Below are 19396 nucleotides of genomic sequence, written 5' to 3' on the forward strand. Positions count from 1 at the left end.
ACACAAGCAATCATCATCGGATGTGAAAATAACGGTAAGAAAATTTGAAAAAAGTGGCAGGTTTGATAGTTGAGTTTCAGTTTTGACACCGGCTACGAGTCAAGCATAGAGTGGACTCAAAGATCACCGCTGCCGACCTACAAGGCCACTCGATGGGTTTGCCCCGCGCAGTATCGACAGGAACCGATCCGTGTTGACCCTCCAGCGAGGTCTCTCAGATATTCGGGTCACTTCCTCCGAGATCGAGATTTTCCCTCTGTGCGGCTTTGCTAATAAGACGATCGCAGTCGTTCTAAATGTTTAAGTCTCTTTGTGGGTGGGTGGGTGAGTTGGTGAGTGATCCGGCTTTTGCCAGTGCAGCTTCCAAGATTTGGAACATTTTGCCTTTGCTAATAAGACAATCATAGTCGATAGAGATATTTAGGCCCTGTCTTGTGGGTGAGTAATCCGGCTTTTGCCAGTGCAGCTCCCAAGATTTGGAACACTTTGCCTTTGCTAATAAGACAGAGTCGCTAACTATATTTAAGCCCTGTCTTGGAAACTCACCTCGTCAAACTGGCCTCTACCCACGAGCACTGGCCTTTTACACTGGTTCTGAGTGGGTGAGTGAGTGGCTGAGTGAGTGGGTGAGTGGCTGAGTGAGTGGGTGAGTGAATGGGTGAGTGAGTGGCTGAGTGAGCGAGTGCGTCAGTGGCTGAGTGAGCGAGTGTGTGAGTGGCTGAGTGAGCGAGTGTGTGAGTGAGCGAGCAGATGAGCGAGTGGGTGAGTGAGCGAGTGTGTGAGTGGCTGAGTGAGCGAGTGTGTGAGTGGCTGAGTGAGCGAGTGTGTGAGTGAGCGAGCGGATGAGCGAGTGGGTGAGTGAGCGAGTGTGTGAGTGGGTGAGTGAGCGAGTGTGTGAGTGGGTGAGTGAGCGAGTGTGTGAGTGGCTGAGTGAGCGAGTGTGTGAGTGAGCGAGCAGATGAGCGAGTGGGTGAGTGAGCGAGTGTGTGAGTGAATGAGTGAGCGAGTGAGCGAGCGGATGAGCGGGTGAGTGAGTGACTGAGTGAGTGGCTGAGTGAGCAAGTGAGTGAATGGCTGAGTGAGCGAGTGCGTAAGTGGCTGAGTGAGCCAGTGCATGAGTGGCTGAGTGAGCGAGTGTGTGAGTGAGCCAGTGAGCGAGCAGATGAGCGAGTGGGTGAGCGAGTGGGTGAGTGAGTGGATGAGTGAGTGAGTGAGCAAGTGGATGAGTGGATAAACTGGACTTTATTTCTGGCCTAGTGCAGACCATTTACCCTGCAGGTTATGTTCGTTTCCTGGCTATCCCTACACGGTGGTGGCGCACTGGTGAGATCTACGGATGAAATGCCCCACTTTGCAAATGTAAATCGCTTGTATTTTTATTATTGCAGTGCAAGGTCTACATACGCCAGAGAAGGCGCTGCTTGTGCTGCTGTGTTGGTGAAGAAGTAATAGCTCAGAGGGTTTAACCTGGTCACGTACAAACTAAATCTTCGTGTTCGGTTCGTTACCGTTTGCAGACTCGCCGGTAAAAGTTGAAGAACAAACCTCACGGAGTGAACGCAGCACTTGAGAGTTTTCGTTTGCACGGAGGATGAGAGAGATGCGTACAAAGGAAAAGTCAAAGATAAAATAGATTATGTAAACACAATCGCAAAGAAAATAAACGGCTCGAATGTTTGTTTCACACAGTGACAAGAAGCGGATAAAAAAATATGTAACATTACTTATACACGTATTTTTTTCGTTTAAATACAGACACCACACAAAGTCAAACACTGTTGATAAAACGACATAACTTTGCAACCATGGCACCACCGCCACGGTAAGGGGAGTGGAGTCAAGGGGATGGGCCGGGTGGATGAAGGAGAGAGGAACAGGGAAAGAGGGGATGGAGTCCGGGATGGAAGTACCGCCACCCCCTGAGATGGACAAAAAAGAGGGCACGGCTGAAGATGATCAGCAGGAAGAGAGGAGGAGGATGGGGGGGGGGTAGAATGTGATGGTGATGATGAGAGAGGAGGAGGTGAAGATAAGGGAGGGAGGTGATTATGATGATGAGAGGGAAGGACGAGGAGGAGGAGCTGGTGGTGATGATGATGATGAGTGGAGAAGGAGGGGGGGGGGTGAATGTGATGGTGATGATGGAGGAGGAGGTGAAGATAAGGGAGGGAGGTGATTATGATGATGAGAGGGAAGGACGAGGAGGTGGTGATGATGAGAGGAACAGGAGGTGGTGGTGGAGGTGATGATGAGAGGACGATGATGAAGGAGAGAGGCCGTCGGACTGCGAGAAGGGCTGCGTGCAGAACGAGAGAGAGCGAGAGAGAGAGCGAGGGAGAGAGCGAGCGAGAGAGTGAGCGAGAGAGAGAGTGAGAGAGAGAGCGAGAGGTGGGGGTTTACATAAAGCAAAGTTGAAAAATTTAAATACATTTTTTTTACGAAATGATGAACGAAGCAAAGTGCCGAATACACCGAACATCTTCTTGTTTCCACTGATCGTAAAAAAAGAGAAAGAGGAGCGAGCAGAAGAAGCGATCTGCACGGAGGAGCGGAGTCTGTTCTCAGAGTGGGCGGGGAGAGGGGAGGGGCTCAGAGTGGGCGTGGCCACACGGAAATCACTCCACGTCAGAGGTCGCAACCGGGTACCCGATACCCGTACCCTACCCGATACCCGGCTACCCGGCCGGGTACGGGTAGCCGTTTGCGACCCTGGTGCGGCCGGGTACAGGTATGGGTAGGCCGTGAGTCACTGGTGAGTAACCGTTTGTCACTCATTTCGGGTAGGGTACGGGTACGGGTAGGGAACGGGAACCCGTACCTGGCCGGGTACGGGTACGGTTACCCATTTGCGACCCTGGTGCGGCCGGGTACGGGTAAGGAATCAAAACCCGTTTGCGACCTCTGCTCCACGTGAGCCTTGAGCCGACTTAAGAGACATGACAGCACAACTTTGAAGCGTGATCATCATCTTCATCTGCCACGATAGCTCCACTGCTGGATGGAGACCCCCATTGTTTCGCCTGCCGCCAGGTCCGGTTAATGACAACGCTGGGTCTCCGGGCTACGTCAAGCTTGAGAGGGCCCATCAAGGAACGCGCGTAGATATTTTTGACATATCGGAATGACAACAACCCTTTAAGAGGGTGTTTTTTTCACCCATCTCCTTTACTTTTCAAGCGATAACGTTAAAACTTGAAACTTGCTGTTGGAGGATACTGCTGCTGCATCTAAGCTGGGCCCAAAGACGGCCTGATGATGGTGCAGGCAGTGATGAGGAGGACGCTGGCACTACTTAGACACACGTGTAGTGGGATGGACAACAACAACAGGGAAATTAAAAGTGTGCTTTTCGGAAGAGTGGAATGAAATGGAAATGAGAGGAAGACCTTAGAGAGAATGTCTTGACAACGACGACAGAAGAAGCGATTGGTAACAGAAAGATGTGACCACTTATTCTCCCTAGCGTTGTTCCCGCTGTGGCACAGGGTCCGCTTTTCGGCATTGTCTTCTCTATTTGGCCTCGGTCCAGGGCATCTTCGGGGGATGCGTTGACCGTCTTCATGTCTTCCTTTAGTTGATTTGACGTTGCCATAGATGCGACACAGAAATACTTTGGCCGGTGGGTCGCTCCATCTGACGCCAAAGACCCTCACCGTTGGTTGCAATCCAGCCGGCACCGCGTGGAGGTGGTGATGGGATTTTGCCGGCCAACAGAAAGATGTGACCACGACTTGAGAAATAAATATTGGCACTACAAGGCGGGGAGGAAGGTGGAAGCGATTGACGAAGCATGCAGTGAACACCTAAGGGGCAATCTGCCCATGGATCGTGATGACGATGAAACTTTATTATTTCTAGATTTGAAGTTTTCGTGACTGCAAGGATTTGTTTTTTTTCGGTAAAGTCGCGTAGGTAGAAAATATGAAATAAATTAAAATGAAAACAGATAAATGCATCTGTTTTCATTTTTATTTATTTTATATTTTTTACCTATGTGACTTTACCGAAATAACCAAAATAGATTAAAATCAAAACAGATAAACTTATCTGTTTTGATTTAAATTTATTTATATTTTTTCCCTTCTTGACTTTACCGAAATAACGAAAATAAATTAAAATCAAAACAGATAAACGCATCTGTTTTCATTTTTATTTATTTTATATTTTTTACCTACGTGACTTTACCGAAAAAAACAAAAAGTACTTCATATTATTACTCATTTTCAAATTTAGAGGCCCCCCCATAATATGAGGCCTTCAAAGCTGGAGCTTATTTAGCTTGGGCCTAAACCCGGCCCTCCCTGCCGCGCCGTGGGAGATGGAATCGAACCGGCGACTTGCGGGTCGCCAGACCCCCGACACTGCCGCTGCGGGCAGCTGCTCGAAATGTAAATTTAACTCGATTCTGAACGGAGAGTAACTCGGGAGTGATTCATGATCTCTCCCCACTCTATAACCTCCGAACGCATTCACCTTCCTAGGCGCGCCTAGCGAACGGCAAACGTCAATCTGTGAAATTAACGTTTTGTTTGGGAAGAAAAATAATGGAACGTTAAAAAAAAATCTATAGAAATAATAACGGCGTTGTTGCTGTTGCTGTTGTTGTTGATGTTTTTTGTGGCGTAGCTGTAAGTTGCGTCACCAACAATTCAATTTGAGCGTTTGGAGCAAACCAAACTGCTGCTGGTCAACAATTGGCACACGGGTGAACGAACGGGTCAAGGCGCCGAATGAACACTGCGCTGTAGCGTGTGTTGGTGTGCGCGTGTGTTCACGTGTGTGTGTGTGTACATGGGTGTGTGTGTTCACATGGGTGTGTGTGTGTAAATGAGTGTGTGTGTGTACATGGGTGTGTGTGTGTACATGGGTGCGTGTGTGTGTACATGTGTGTGTGTGTGTACATGGGTGTGTGTGTACATGGGTGTGTGTGTGTGTACATGGGTGCGTGTGTGTACATGGGTGTGTGTGTGTGTGCATGGGTGTGTGTGTGTGTACATGGGTGTGTGTGTGTACATGGGTGTGTGTGTGTACGTGTGTGTGTGTACATGGGTGTGCGCGTGTGTTCACATGTGTGTGTATGTGTACATGGGTGTGTGTGTGTACATGTGTGTGTGTGTGTACATGGGTGTGTGTGTGAGTGGGGAGCGGTAGTGTAGCGGTTAGCGCGCTGCGCTATGAACCTGGCGACCCGGGTTCGATTCCCGCTCACAGCTAACACCAGTGACGATTATCTGAACCGGTCATTGGCCTCCCCTAGGTCGACTCAGCCTTAAATGAGTACCTGGTGCGGTGTGTAAACATCGCCACTAGGGAGACAAAGGCGGTCGGGCGTGGTGCTGGCCACCCACCCCCTCGTGTACCGTTCCGGCCTTCATAGGTGCTCGCTAACAGCACTTGCCCCTACAGTCTGTTCAGGCTATACGGGGGATCTTTGTTTTGTGTGTGTGTACATGTGTGTGTGTGTACATAGGTGTGTGTGTGTGTGTGTACATGGGTGTGTGTGTGTGTTCACATGTGTGTGTGTGTACATGAGTGTGTGTGTGTACATGTGTGTGTGTGTGTGTTCACATGGGTGTGTGTGTGTACATGAGTGTGTGTGTGTGTACATGGGTGTGTGTGTGTGTTCACATGGGTGTGTGTGTTCACATGGGTGTGTGTGTGTGTACATGGGTGTGTGTGTGTGTGTTCACATGGGTGTGTGTGTGTACATGAGTGTGTGTGTGTACATGTGTGTGTGTGTGTACATGGGTGTGTGTGTGTGTACATGAGTGTGTGTGTGTGTACATGGGTGTGTGTGTGCACATGGGTGTGTGTGTGTACATGGGTGTGTGTGTGTACATGGGTGTGTGTGTGTGTACATGGGTGTGTGTGTGTGTGTGCATGGGTGTGTGTGTGTGTACATGGGTGTGTGTGTGTGTACATGGGTGTGTGTGTGTACGTGTGTGTGTGTACATGGGTGGGTAGCGGTAGTGTAGCGGTTAGCGCGCTGCGCTATGAACCTGGCGACCCGGGTTCGATTCCCGCTCACGGCTAACACCAGTGACGATTATCTGAACCGGTCCTGGGCCTCCCCTAGGTCGACTCAGCCTTAAATGAGTACCTGGTGCGTGTGTAAACATCGCCACTAGGGAGACAAAGGCGGTCGGGCGTGGTGCTGGCCACCCACCCCCTCGTGTACCGTTCCGGCCTTCATAGGTGCTCGCTAACAGCACTTGCCCCTACAGTCTGTTCAGGCTATACGGGGGATCTTTGTCTTTGTACATGGGTGTGCGCGTGTCTTCACATGTGTGTGTATGTGTACATGGGTGTGTGTGTGTACATGTGTGTGTGTGTGTACATGGGTGTGTGTGTGTACATGTGTGTGTGTGTACATGTGTGTGTGTGTTCACATGGGTGTGTGTGTGTGTGTTCACATGGGTGTGCGTGTGTGTACATGAGTGTGTGTGTGTGTACATGGGTGTGTGTGTGTGTACATGGGAGTGTGTGTGTGTGTGTACATGAGTGTGTGTGTGTGTACATGGGTGTGCGTGTGTGTACATGGGTGTGTGTGTGTACATGGGTGTGTGTGTACATGGGTGTGTGTGTACATGGGTGTGTGTGTTCACATGGGTGTGTGTGTGTGTACATGGGTGTGTGTGTGTGTTCACATGGGTGTGTGTGTGTACATGAGTGTGTGTGTGTACATGGGTGTGTGTGTGTGTACATGGGTGTGTGTGTGGGGTGTGTACATGAGTGTGTGTGTGTGTACATGGGTGTGTGTGTGCACATGGGTGTGTGTGTGTACATGGGTGTGTGTGTGTACATGGGTGTGTGTGTGTGTACATGGGTGTGTGTGTGTGTGTGCATGGGTGTGTGTGTGTGTACATGGGTGTGTGTGTGTGTACATGGGTGTGTGTGTGTACGTGTGTGTGTGTACATGGGTGTGCGCGTGTCTTCACATGGGTGTGTGTGTGTACATGTGTGTGTGTGTGTGTACATGGGTGTGTGTGTGTACATGTGTGTGTGTGTACATGTGTGTGTGTGTTCACATGGGTGTGTGTGTGTTCACATGGGTGTGCGTGTGTGTACATGAGTGTGTGTGTGTGTACATGGGTGTGTGTGTGTGTACATGGGAGTGTGTGTGTGTGTGTACATGAGTGTGTGTGTGTACATGGGTGTGCGTGTGTGTACATGGGTGTGTGTGTGTACATGGGTGTGTGTGTACATGGGTGTGTGTGTACATGGGTGTGTGTGTGTGTACATGGGTGTGTGTGTGTGTGTACATGGGTGTGCGTGTGTACGTGCATGTGCCTTTGTCTTTGTGCGCTCGCTAGCAGCACTTCCCCCGACAGTCTGTAAAGGCTTTATGGGGAATCTTTGTCTCTGTGTGCGTAATGTGTGTACTTGCGTGCGTACAAGTACGCATGTATACACGTGTGTATGCATGTTGATCTTCTTTTGCACCGTACGTAGCCAACCATGCTAATCGGAGGTGCATGCATAAGTGTGGTGAGTGGTAGTGGTTAGTGCGCTGCGCTACTAAACCCGGCGACCCGAAATCGATCTTCGCTCACGGCCACCAACACCGATGACGATTATCTGAGCCGGTCCTGGGGCCTCCCCTAGGTCGACTCAGCCTCAAATGAGTACCTGGCGCGGCGCGCAAACATCGCCACGAGCAGCACCTGCCCTCAAATCGCCTGCTCAGGAAATACGGGGGGGGGGGGGGGGAGAATTTTTTCGGTCCGTGAGCGTTTGCACAGACTCAACACGCGCGTGCACACGGGTACGCGCGTGCGTGTACACGGTGCACAGGTGCGCGTGTGCGTGTGTGTGTGCGGGGTACACGGGCCGTGTGCGCGTCTCGAGCGGTGAGTGGGGCACTCACAGAATTAATCATGTGGCTAAGCAGCCTCCCGTGCGCCACGCTGAATTAACTTCTAAATTATTCATCTGAGCAGCCGGTTTAATAGGGCACACTCGCTCGCTCGCTCTCCCTCGCTCGCTCGCTCTCTTATTCAATGCACTTTCGTGCTCGCACTCTCGTATACTCTCCCCTGTGCTCTCATTTATTCACTTCCCCCGTATATATATCTCTCTCTCTCCCTCGTGCGCTCTCTTTCATTCCGCCTCTGTTTTTCTCGCACTTTAATTCACTGCGTCTCCCGCTTCCGCCCTCCCACGTGCTCTCAGATATTCACTCTGCCTCGCTCGCTCCCTCAGCATTGAATCTCTCTCTCTCCCTTCTCTTCCCTCTTCTCTGTGCCCTCTTGTTTCTACTCTCTCTCTCTCTCGCCAGCCCTCTCACCTCTCTATCTATTTCTCGTGCAAGCTATATCATCTTCGTTATCAGTCATCAGGCAGGGTCTATCCGCTGATGGATGAAGGCCTCCCCTGAACACCGTGGCACATCCTCGCGCTTGTTGGATCCGACAGTTCAGCTCGCTTGAGAGCGAGCGGGCCGATTTCATCGCTCCATCTCCGCGCCATGGTCGTCCTCCCCGTGTGGATTCCAGCCTTTGGCTGCCACTCTGTCGCCGGTCTCTTCCATCGGCCCCTCTAAGCGACGCGTCCTGTCCGAGCCCACTCACTCTTTCCCTGGTAAACCCAATTTCAATTGCCAGCCACGGCTAAAACATCAGCGGCGAGCGATACCGGAATCGGTCCTGAGTCACCCCCTCGTTTCACCAACCCGCACTGACCAGTGTGGTGAAGTATGGTCAAACACCCTGTCGCCCCCCCCTCCCCCCCCACACACGACTATCAACATGACGCAAGGAGGCCCTTCGTCCAGCATTGAATTGAAAATTGGCTGCAAATTATTACTACTACGACTACTACCACCACAGGCCTTTACTGTGGTGAATTCCCCACTGAGCCATTTAGCGCTTAACTTAGCAGCGACTTGGCCACAAATGATAGCTCACAACAAGGTGGCTTATCACGTGGACATTTATAGCAGCAGCCAAATAAACCCGTGATGTGGAGTCTAAACGTCGAGGAAAAAACCGGAGGACCCGGAGAAAAATCCACGCGACCGCAGGGGAGTGAGAGAGACACGCAAACTCCAAATATACAGCAGCAGGCGTCAGGGTCAGGATCGAACCCACGACCTCCTGTATACCGGGCGAGGGAGATAACATCTCCTAGCCACCGTGATGATGATGGGAGAGAGAGAAACGCAAACTACAAATATACAGCAGATGTCAGGGTCAGGATCGAACCCACGACCTCCTGCATACCTGGTGAAGGAGACAACATCTCCTAGCCACCGTGATGATGATGAGAGAGAGAGACACGCAAACTCCAAATATACAGCAGGCGTCAGGGTCGGGATCGAACCCACGACCTCCTGCACACCTGGCGAGGTAGTTGACATTTCCTAGCCACCGTGGTGATGATGATGAGAGAGAGAGACACGCAAACTCCAAATATACAGCAGCAGGTGTCAGGGTCGGGATCGAACCCACGACCTCCTGCATATCAGGCGAGGTAATTAACATCTCCTAGCCACCGTGATGATGATGAGAGAGAGAGAGACACGCAAACTCCAAATATACAGCAGGCGTCAAGGTCGGGATCGAACCCACGACCTCCTGTACACCAGGCGAGGTAGTTAACATATCCTAGCCACCGTGGTGATGATGATGAGAGAGAGAGAGAGACACGCAAACTCCAAATATACAGCAGCAGGCGTCAGGGTCGGGATCGAACCCACGGCCTCCTGAATACCAGGCGAGGTAGTTAACATCTCCTAGCCACCGTGATGATGATGAGAGAGAGAGACACGCAGACTCAAAATATACAGCAGCAGGCGTCGTCAGGGTCGGGATCGAACCCACGACCTCCTGCATACCAGGCGAGGAAATTATCTGCGGTAACGTCACTTTTTTGTGTGCTGAGTCTATTGTCCTTGCCCCCCCCCAACCCCCCAGCGCCCCCAATTTGTACGGTTGGCCACGTATGGTGCCAAAGAAGTTCAACACACATACCCTTTCAACTGGTACAAAAACTGACACCTTTATACAAGGCATCATGTTTGCAATTAACACAACACAAGCAGTCAAAATGCAAACAAAAAGAAACAACTCTGATGATGATAATGATCTGCACCGTCCTTGAAGTTGATTGGTCCACACCCGAGACAGCTTTTCTTAGAGCCTAGTCTCCATTGGTGTTGAACCAGATGACGCCAAAATGCGTACAACTCAAAGACAGCGCACTATCAGAGTATTGAGAGCTCAGGGTAAGCATTTACACTATGAGACATCTCCTTTACCAGTGGCAAAATATAGTAATAGGTTTTTACCCTTTCAACTGGTACAAAAACTGACACCTTTATACAAGGGATCATGTTAGCAATAACCACAACACAAGCAGTCAAAATGCAAACAAAAAGAATGATATGCACTGTACTTGAAGTTGATTGGTCCACACCCGAGACAGCTTTTCTTAGAGCCGAGTCTCCATTGGTGTTGGACCAGATGACGCCAAAATGCGTACAACTCAAAGACAGCGCACTATCAGAGTATTGAGAGCTCGGGGTAAAAATTTACACTATGAGACATCTCCTTTACCAGTGGCAAAATATAGTGATAGGTTTTTACCCTTTCAACTGGTACAAAAACTGACACCTTTATACAAGGGATCATGTTTGCAATAACCACAACACAAGCAGTCAAAATGCAAACAAAAAGAAACAACTCTGATGATGATGGTGGTGCACCGTCACACTCTCCCGCAAACCGTCAACGTTGCCCGCCCCGAACGCGCGCACAACGACGGCGCATTCCCCGAAATGGCAACGATTTTACGCGAACGGGAGGGGGCAAAAAAAACAAGGAAAATAAACGGGAGGGTACAAATTAAACGGAGTAATTAAAAGCGTATCGATTTTGTTATTACTCCAAAGCGCCCCCCCCCCCTCTCTCCCCCTCCATGTATTGCATTGCAATTCGGTCCCTCCATTTACCTGATGTTGCTGTCATACGCAAAAGCGGGCGAGCGGGGTCAGACGTAATGAAATTAAGATCTTACAGTAATCTGTCACAATCAGGCATTCATTATTTAGTAAACAAAACAGCTACGGCTCAGACACAGAGATGCCCGCCCTCCCCTGCCGCCTTGAACAGACTGTTGGGGCAAGCACCGTCCCCGAGTAGCACCTGTGAAGGTGGCCGGCACGGCACACGGAAGGGGTGGGTTGGCCAGCACCATGCCCGGCCGCCTTTGTCTCCCCAGTTGTGGTGTTTTAACACTCCAGCAGGCACTCGTTTGAGGCTCAGTCGACCTCGAGGAGGCCCAGGACCGGTTCGGATAGTCATCACGGGTCGATGAGGTCACGGCACTGCGCACTAAGCACTGCATCACGGCTCCCCCAATACACAGACACAAAGATCCCCCGTGTAGCCTGTACAGGCTGTTGGGGCAAGTGCTGTTAGCGAGCACCTATGAAGGCTGGCACGGCACACGAGGGGGTGGGTGGCAAACAACACGCCCGACCGCCTTTGTCTCCCCAGTTGCGATGTATTACACATCGCACGATACAGACACACGCACGCACAGATACCCCTCTCCTGGTCATAGAAAAATAAGTGGACGTGATAAAAATGCAAAGGGTCTTTGGCCTACTCTTCCACCTTGACCAGACGTGTTGGAAGAGATGCGAGCACCCACACTTTACCCCACCCACCGCGCGTATGCCTGTCAATCATAGACGAACTGTGGTTGCTGGGTGCACATCGGTGGGAGGGGGATCGATAAAATGACTACCACTTTGTGGAGAAGTCAGCAGTAGTTGTCCTATGGATAGACTCGCCCCTGGCACAGGAATGTGGAATTTCCATCACTGGCTCTGCAGGGCTGCGTGCGACAGGAGATGAGCGTCCAATTCCCGACGGCCTTTAGAGCAGGAAATAACTTTCACGAAATGTACGCATCATTAAATTCTCATCATAATATATTTGTTTTATTTATTTGTAATTGGTGGCAGAGAGGGATGGCGCACGAGGGATAATTATCTCGCGTGTCGCTGGTGGGAAAATATCGTTCCGAGGCCAGGCAGACATTTCTGAATAATTTTCGCGGACGTTGAGGCTTGCGAGGGCTACGGGGATGAAAGACACGCAGAGGGCACGGGGCGAGAGACGGCCGCAGCCAGGTAAGGCAGCTGCGTAGACGCGTGTGAGCGTGCGGAGGAGACGAGCCGGTGATGCACAACCCATAACCCTGGCAGTTCAGACGTGCACTTGAAATCTGCGAGTAAACATCGTAACGACGACGACGACGATGATGATGATGATGATATTCGTTGAGCGGCGTTTTAATTGGGCACAAAGCATGTCAACCCAATTAGGGCTGTGAGTTGGTGGGGAAATAAAGTTGCCCGCAAGGTTTTTTTCGGCAAGGGAGGAATATCTCGTCGCGTCAAATGTCCTCGGGCTGGCGGTCCCCTTCCTTCAACGGCGCCGGGATGGTGGTGGTGTCGGATGTTCTCACGCCGCACCAGGTACTCATTTACGGCTGAGTCAACCTAGGGGAGGTCCCTTGACCAGTTCAGATATTCGTCACTGGTGTTGGCCGCGAGCAAGGAATCGAACTCGGGTAGCCGGATATCGTAGTTCAGTGGAGCGCGCTAACCGCTACACTACCGCAGACAAAGATAAAGATCCCCCGTATGGTATTAACAGACTGTTGGGGCAAGTGCTCTTCGCGAGCACCTATGAAGGCCGGCACGGCACACGAGGGGGTGGGTGGCCAACAACACGCCCGACCGCCTTTGTCTCCCTAGTGGCGATGTTTACACACCACACTAGGTACTAATTTGAGGCTGAGTCGACCTAGGGGAGGCCCAGGACCGGTTCAAATAATCGTCGCTGCTCTTGGCCGTGAGTGGGATCCGAATTGGAGTCGCTCGGCTTGTAGCGCAGCGCGCTAACTGCTACACTACCGCAGCCACACACACACAGACACACAGAGACAAAGCCACACACACACAGACACACAGAGACAAAGCCACACACACACAGACACACACACACACACACAGACAAAGCCACACACACACACACAGACACACACAGACAAAGCCACACACACACACAGACACACACACACAGACACACAGAGACAAAGCCACACACACACAGACACACAGAGACAAAGCCACACACACACAGAGACAAAGGCACGCAAACACACAGACACACAGAGACAAAGCCACACACACACAGACACACAGAGACAAAGCCACACACACACAGAGACAAAGGCACGCAAACACACAGACACACAGAGACAAAGCCACACACACACAGACACACAGAGACAAAGGCACACACACACACAGACACACAGAGACAAAGGCACACACACACACAGAGACAAAGCCACACACACAGACACAGAGACAAAGGCACACACACACAGACACACAGACACACACACACAGACACACAGAGACAAAGCCACACACACACACACAGACAAAGCCACACACACACACAGACACACAGAGACAAAGCCACACACACACACACAGACACACAGAGACAGACACACAGAGACAAAGGCACACACACACAGACAAAGCCACACACACACAGACACACAGAGACAAAGTCACACACACACAGACACACAAAGACAAAGCCACACACACAGACACACAGAGACAAAGGCACACACACAGACACACAGAGACAAAGTCACACACACACAGACACACAGACACACAAAGACAAAGCCACACACACACACACAGACACACAGACACACAGAGACAAAGGCACACACACACACAGACACATGTGCATTCGCTCATGACGGGAGTGATCCAGGGCCTGGAATTGAACTGAGGTGACACCGCCGGGCCCGCAGTGCAGTTGCGCTGACCACATACAACGATACTGACGGCTCCCGCCCCCGACACGGCCATTGTGACCCCCCCCTCCTCTTCCAATAAAACAGATATGGATCAAAGATCACCAGTGTAGCCTACGCAGGCTGGAGGGGCAAGTGCTTCTAGCAAGCACGGGCTAATCGCACACGTGCGCGCATCACGGAGAGAGACTCAACGTGACTTAGACACGTCGCGAGAGGAGACACAAGAGACGCGAAGACAGAGAGAGATAGAGACATACAAAGACAGCAGAGCAAAGCAATCTAGTGTAGAGAGACAACGTCTATTGTTGAGTTTGTGTTCGCTAGAGGGAGGATGAAGGGGGTGGGAGGGTGAAGGGGGGAGACGGAGGTTGATGTAGCGAGCAACCACGCCCGGCCAACTTTGTCTCCCCGCTGCTGACGTTATCACACGCCACGCAATTTCAGGCTGAGTTTACTTAGAGGAGGGGAGAAGGCCCAGCACCGGTTGGAACGTTGAACGAAACGCCGACTTATCCAGAGAGAGACACACAGCGCGAGAGAGAGAGAGATGCGACGTGGATTTGAGAGGCAACGCCGTTGCAGAGGAGACGAGAGACCAGCGGAGACAACGCGGAATAGAGTCATCTAGCGATAGAGAGAGAGAAAGAGGGATGGAGGGGGGGTCCAGGTGGGGGGGGGGGGGGGGGGTCCAGGTGGGGGGGGGGGGGTCCAGGTGGGGGGGGGGGGGGTCCAGGTGGGGGGGGGGGGGGTCACGGTGTGGGAGCCAAGGTGCCGCGCTCCTTTGTGGGAAATAAATGACAGATTCATAAATCATGGCAATTGACAGACGGTTCCAGATTGTTTGTTACACTTTGCATATTAAGTGACTGAATCATGTTCAATTAGCCGGTGGGTGATCAGTCATTTCCAACAAGAGTCTTAGCCATCCGTGCCAGCCTCCCCCCCCCACCACCTCCTCCATTCGCCCTCCCCCCTCTCTCTCTCTCCGTGTTCCCCACGAACCTCTGCTTCCCACTCTCCTCCCAATCACCGCCTCCTCCCCAGTTCCCTCGCAATCCCAAAGCACTTTTCCCATCCCCCCCCCCCCCCCGCCGCTCCAGGCCCCAGGGTTGCCACCTCCGCGGCACGCAACTTGGATGTAGCGTGGAGAAGCGGGACATCTCACGGCGCGGCGTTCCTGCGACACCGGGGCGGGTGGCAACTCCCCTGCGTACGCTTGCAGCTCGTTGAGTTTCATTGCGTAAGCAAAACAAAAGTTAGACATCTTCTTGGTTCTTTCGGTAAAGTCACGCAGTCAGACTCTGTCGCCTCGACGGACCTGGTTTTCACCTGCGGACGGCTGCTTGCGTTGTGGCCGAAACGTCGTGAGAATTATTTTATTATGTTTAATTTTTATTCTTTTATTACTTCCATTCTACGTGACTTTTCCGAAAGAACCAAGAAGATGAATCCCTGCAGTCACGAAAGCTTTAAATCGAAAAGAAAGACACCGCGCAAAATTCCCTTTTTCGTTCAGCGTATCCAAATTCTACCCCCGTAAACCTTCTATATACACCCTGGCATATTTGATGAGTGTGTTGATAGACACAAACATTATATATGGTGGAAATATTATATATAACGACAGATCAGCAGCAATATCGATTTAAAGCTTTCGTGACTGCAGGGATTCATCTTCTTGGTTCTTTCGGTAAAGTCACGTAGAAGGGAAATCATAAAATAATAAAAATAAAACATAATAAAATACAATTCTCACGACGTTTCGTCCACAACGCAAGCAGCCGTTCTCAGGTGAAGAACAGGTCCTCAGGTGAAGAACAGGTCTGTCGGAAAGACAGCGTCTGTCGGAACAGGTCCTCAGGTGAAGAACAGGTCTGTCAGAAAGACAGCATCTGTCAGAACAGGTCCTCAGGTGAAGAACAGCGTCTTTCCGACAGACCTGTTCTTTCCGACAGACCTGTTCTTTCCGACAGACCTGTTCTTTCCGACAGACCTGTTCTTCACCTGAGAACCTGTTCCGACAGACGCTGTCTTTCTGTTCTTCACCTGAGGACCTGTCTTTCCGACAGACCTGTTCTTTCCGACAGACCTGTTCTTTCCGACAGACCTGTTCTTTCCGACAGACCTGTTCTTCACCTGAGGACCTGTTCCGACAGACGCTGTCTTTCTGTTCTTCACCTGAGGACCTGTCTTTCCGACAGACCTGTTCTTCACCTGAGGACGGCTGCTTGCGTTGTGGCCGAAACGTCGTGAGAATTGTATTTCATTACGTTTTATTTTTATTATTTTATTATTTCACTTCTACGTGACTTTACCGAAAGAACCAAGAAGATCAGCAGCACATCGGGTCTTAGTAGGTGCTCGCTAACAGCACTTGAGAACCCCAAACAGCCCCGAATGGCTCAACGGAAGATCTTCATCTGCGCGCGTGCCCTAACCTGCACATGTTCTCCGATCTTAATTTTGGAGCTTTCGTGACTGCAGGAATTATTATTTGGTTCTTTCGGTAAAGTCACGTATAAAGATAAAATAATAAATTAAATAATAGCATACAACGTTTCGATTGCAACACAAGCAATCATCATCAGGTATAATGAAATAGCGACAAAAAATCTAACCAGAAAACCACAGACAGACATATAAGCAGACAGATATCACCAAGATACACAGAGAGAGTAACACAGGTACAGAGAGGGGTGATCGTCTCTGTGGGGTGGCCCCCCTCTGTCTATTTAAGGCCACCCCACAGAGACGATCACCCCTCTCTGTACCTGGGTTGCTCTCTCTATGTATCTTGGTGATATCTGTTTGCTTATATGTCTGTCTGTGGTTTTCTGGCTAGATTTTTTGTCGCTATTTCATTATACCTGATGATGATTGCTTGTGTTGCAATCGAAACGTCGTATGCTATTATTTAATTTATTATTTTATCTTTATACGTGACTTTACCGAAAGAACCAAATAATAATGTTCTCCAATCCCATCTGTTCCTCTCTTCCCCCGTATTCTCGCGTGTAATTCCGAGTGATGGGTACCCGCCGCACGCTTCTCTGCCCTGGCGTCACCTCTTGTTCACCAGTGTGCCAGTTTCAGAGACGCGGGTCACGAACACCGTCCGATAGAGACCTCTGGGCATGCCGATCCGTTCTAGATTTGAAGCTTTCGTGACTGCAAGGATTCATATTCTTAGGCTTTTTTCGGTAAAGTCACGTAGGTAAAAAATATAAATTAATAAAAGTAAAATAAAAATTTAAATAAAATATAAATCACGACGTTTCGGAAGCAACACAAGCTTCCTTGACTCCTCCCACCCTAAACCAGTATATATATGCAAATACTGTTTGCTTGGAATCTCTCTCACTTGATACAGCTATCGTGCTGTGACGGTTCCACCTGAAGACGGAAGCTTGTGTTGCCTCCGAAACGTCGTGATTTTTATAATATTTTTTATTTTACTTTTATTAATTTTAATTTTTTTACCTACGTGTTTTTACCGAAAAAACCTAAGAATACGATCCGTTGTTCTTCGTCACACACACACACGCACAAAGTGCTTGCCGCAAATGAACCGCAGTACCGCGCTGGTCTCGTCAAGGAGCATAAACCATCGTCACGCGAGCTCCGGTCATCCTCGCCGCGGCGGTGGCGGTGGCGGCTTTTGGCTGGCGCTTCTGTGGCCGTCTGGAATGCGCTCGTAATTTCCAATATCAGGAAGCCACTTGAAGTTTTAAATCAACTAAATTGACAAATTCATTTCTTAGAACTTAATTTTGTGTTTAGTTTGTTGTCCTTGCTTCCCGCCGCACCTCTGATGAACCTCATCTGGTAAAATAAAAAAAAATGTAAACGCTGAAATGAAAGTTACCTAGCAGCAACAAATGTAGAAACAGACAACTCCCTGAATTTTGATTTAAAGCTTTCGTGACTGCAGGGATTCATATTCTTGGTTCTTTCGGTAAAGTCATGTAGAAGGGAAATAATAACATAATACAAACATAAAACAATAAAAAATTCTCACGACGTTTCGACTGCAACACAAGCAATCATCATCAGGTGTGAAATCCACAGCAAGAAAATTCGTGAGAATTTTTTATTGTTTTATATTTGTATTATTTCTTATTTCCCTTCTACGTGACTTTACCGAAAGGACCAAGAATATGAATCCCTGAATGTTCTTTAAGGGGCAATGCACAGACCCATCAGTTCAGTTAAGCCTGCGGCACTACGCACGTGCCAAACAGTGTAAATGAAATCCACCCGGACGCACGTTCCGTCGCTTACTATGCGCGGAGTTCAACGGAGCCAAGGTACAGTTCTGTGATGGACAACAATTGCCCCACAGTCCCAGGTGCAGGTTGACCATCTTCTCTATGCGGTATTCACTGCCCGGGGCCCCACAGAGCAGCAACCCTTGTACAGACATAACTGTGATAGCTTTTGACCCTTTCAACTGCTACAAAAACTGACACCTTTATACAAGGCATCATGTTTGCAATAACCACAACACAAGCAGTCAAAATGCAAACAAAAAGAAACAACTCTGAAAAAGATATGCACTGTCCTTGAAGTTGATTGGTCCACACCCGAGACAGCTTTTCTTAGAGCCGAGTCTCCATTGGTGTTGGACCAGATGACGCCAAAAGGCGTACACCTCAATAACAGCACACTATCAGAGTTTTGATAGATCGGGGTAAGCATTTACACTATGAGACCTCCTTTACCAGTGGCAAAATATAGTAGTAGGTTTTTACCCTTTCAACTGGTACAAAAACTGACACCTTTATACAGACATAACTGGTCATGTGACCATCTCAAATAGGTAATGCATGCATCAAAGATCCCCCGTATAGCCTGAACAGACTGTTGGGGCAAGTGCTGTTTGCGAGCACCTATGCAGGCCGGCACGGCACACGAGGGGGTGGGTGGTCAGCACCACGCCCGGCCGCCTTTGTCTCCCCAGTGGCGATGTTTACACACTGCACCAGGTACTCATTTGAGGCTGAGTCGACCTAGGGGAGGCCCAAGACCGATCAGATAATCGTCACTGGCCGTGAGTGCGAATCGAATTTGGGTCGCCAGGTTCGTAGCGCAGCGCGCTAACCATTGCACTATAACTCCCCATATGTGTAATAACAGCCATAGAGGGTTCACGTGGGGATTGGCTTGCCGGTCCTGCTCGTAGCCAATAAGGGTTGAGATTGGGACCATGGCCCATGCGTCATCACGACAGGTCATCGGAAGTGATTGGCCTAGCCATTCGGGCCCCAGCGAATGGGGAGCCGGATGAGGGGCGTGGTCCCGGGATTGACAGGGAACCATCGAGAATGGTGTGAGCTGTCCATACATGATTGGCTGGGGGAACCACGTGACGGGGGTCTTAAGAGCGAGCGAGAGGGAACGATCGAGAGCAGACGGAAAATAACAGAAGCAGGGTCACGTGCGGACGGAGCCTCGGGTTGCCACGTGCGCGAAGGGAACTGCGTGTGGAGTCTGTCCTCTCTCTCCGTTGTCTGCCAGCAACGGAGAGTGAGTA

This window comes from Lethenteron reissneri, chromosome 49 (genome assembly GCF_015708825.2).
Source record: "Lethenteron reissneri isolate LAM-NWPU_2019-01 chromosome 49, ASM1570882v1, whole genome shotgun sequence".
Lineage (NCBI taxonomy): Eukaryota > Metazoa > Chordata > Hyperoartia > Petromyzontiformes > Petromyzontidae > Lethenteron > Lethenteron reissneri.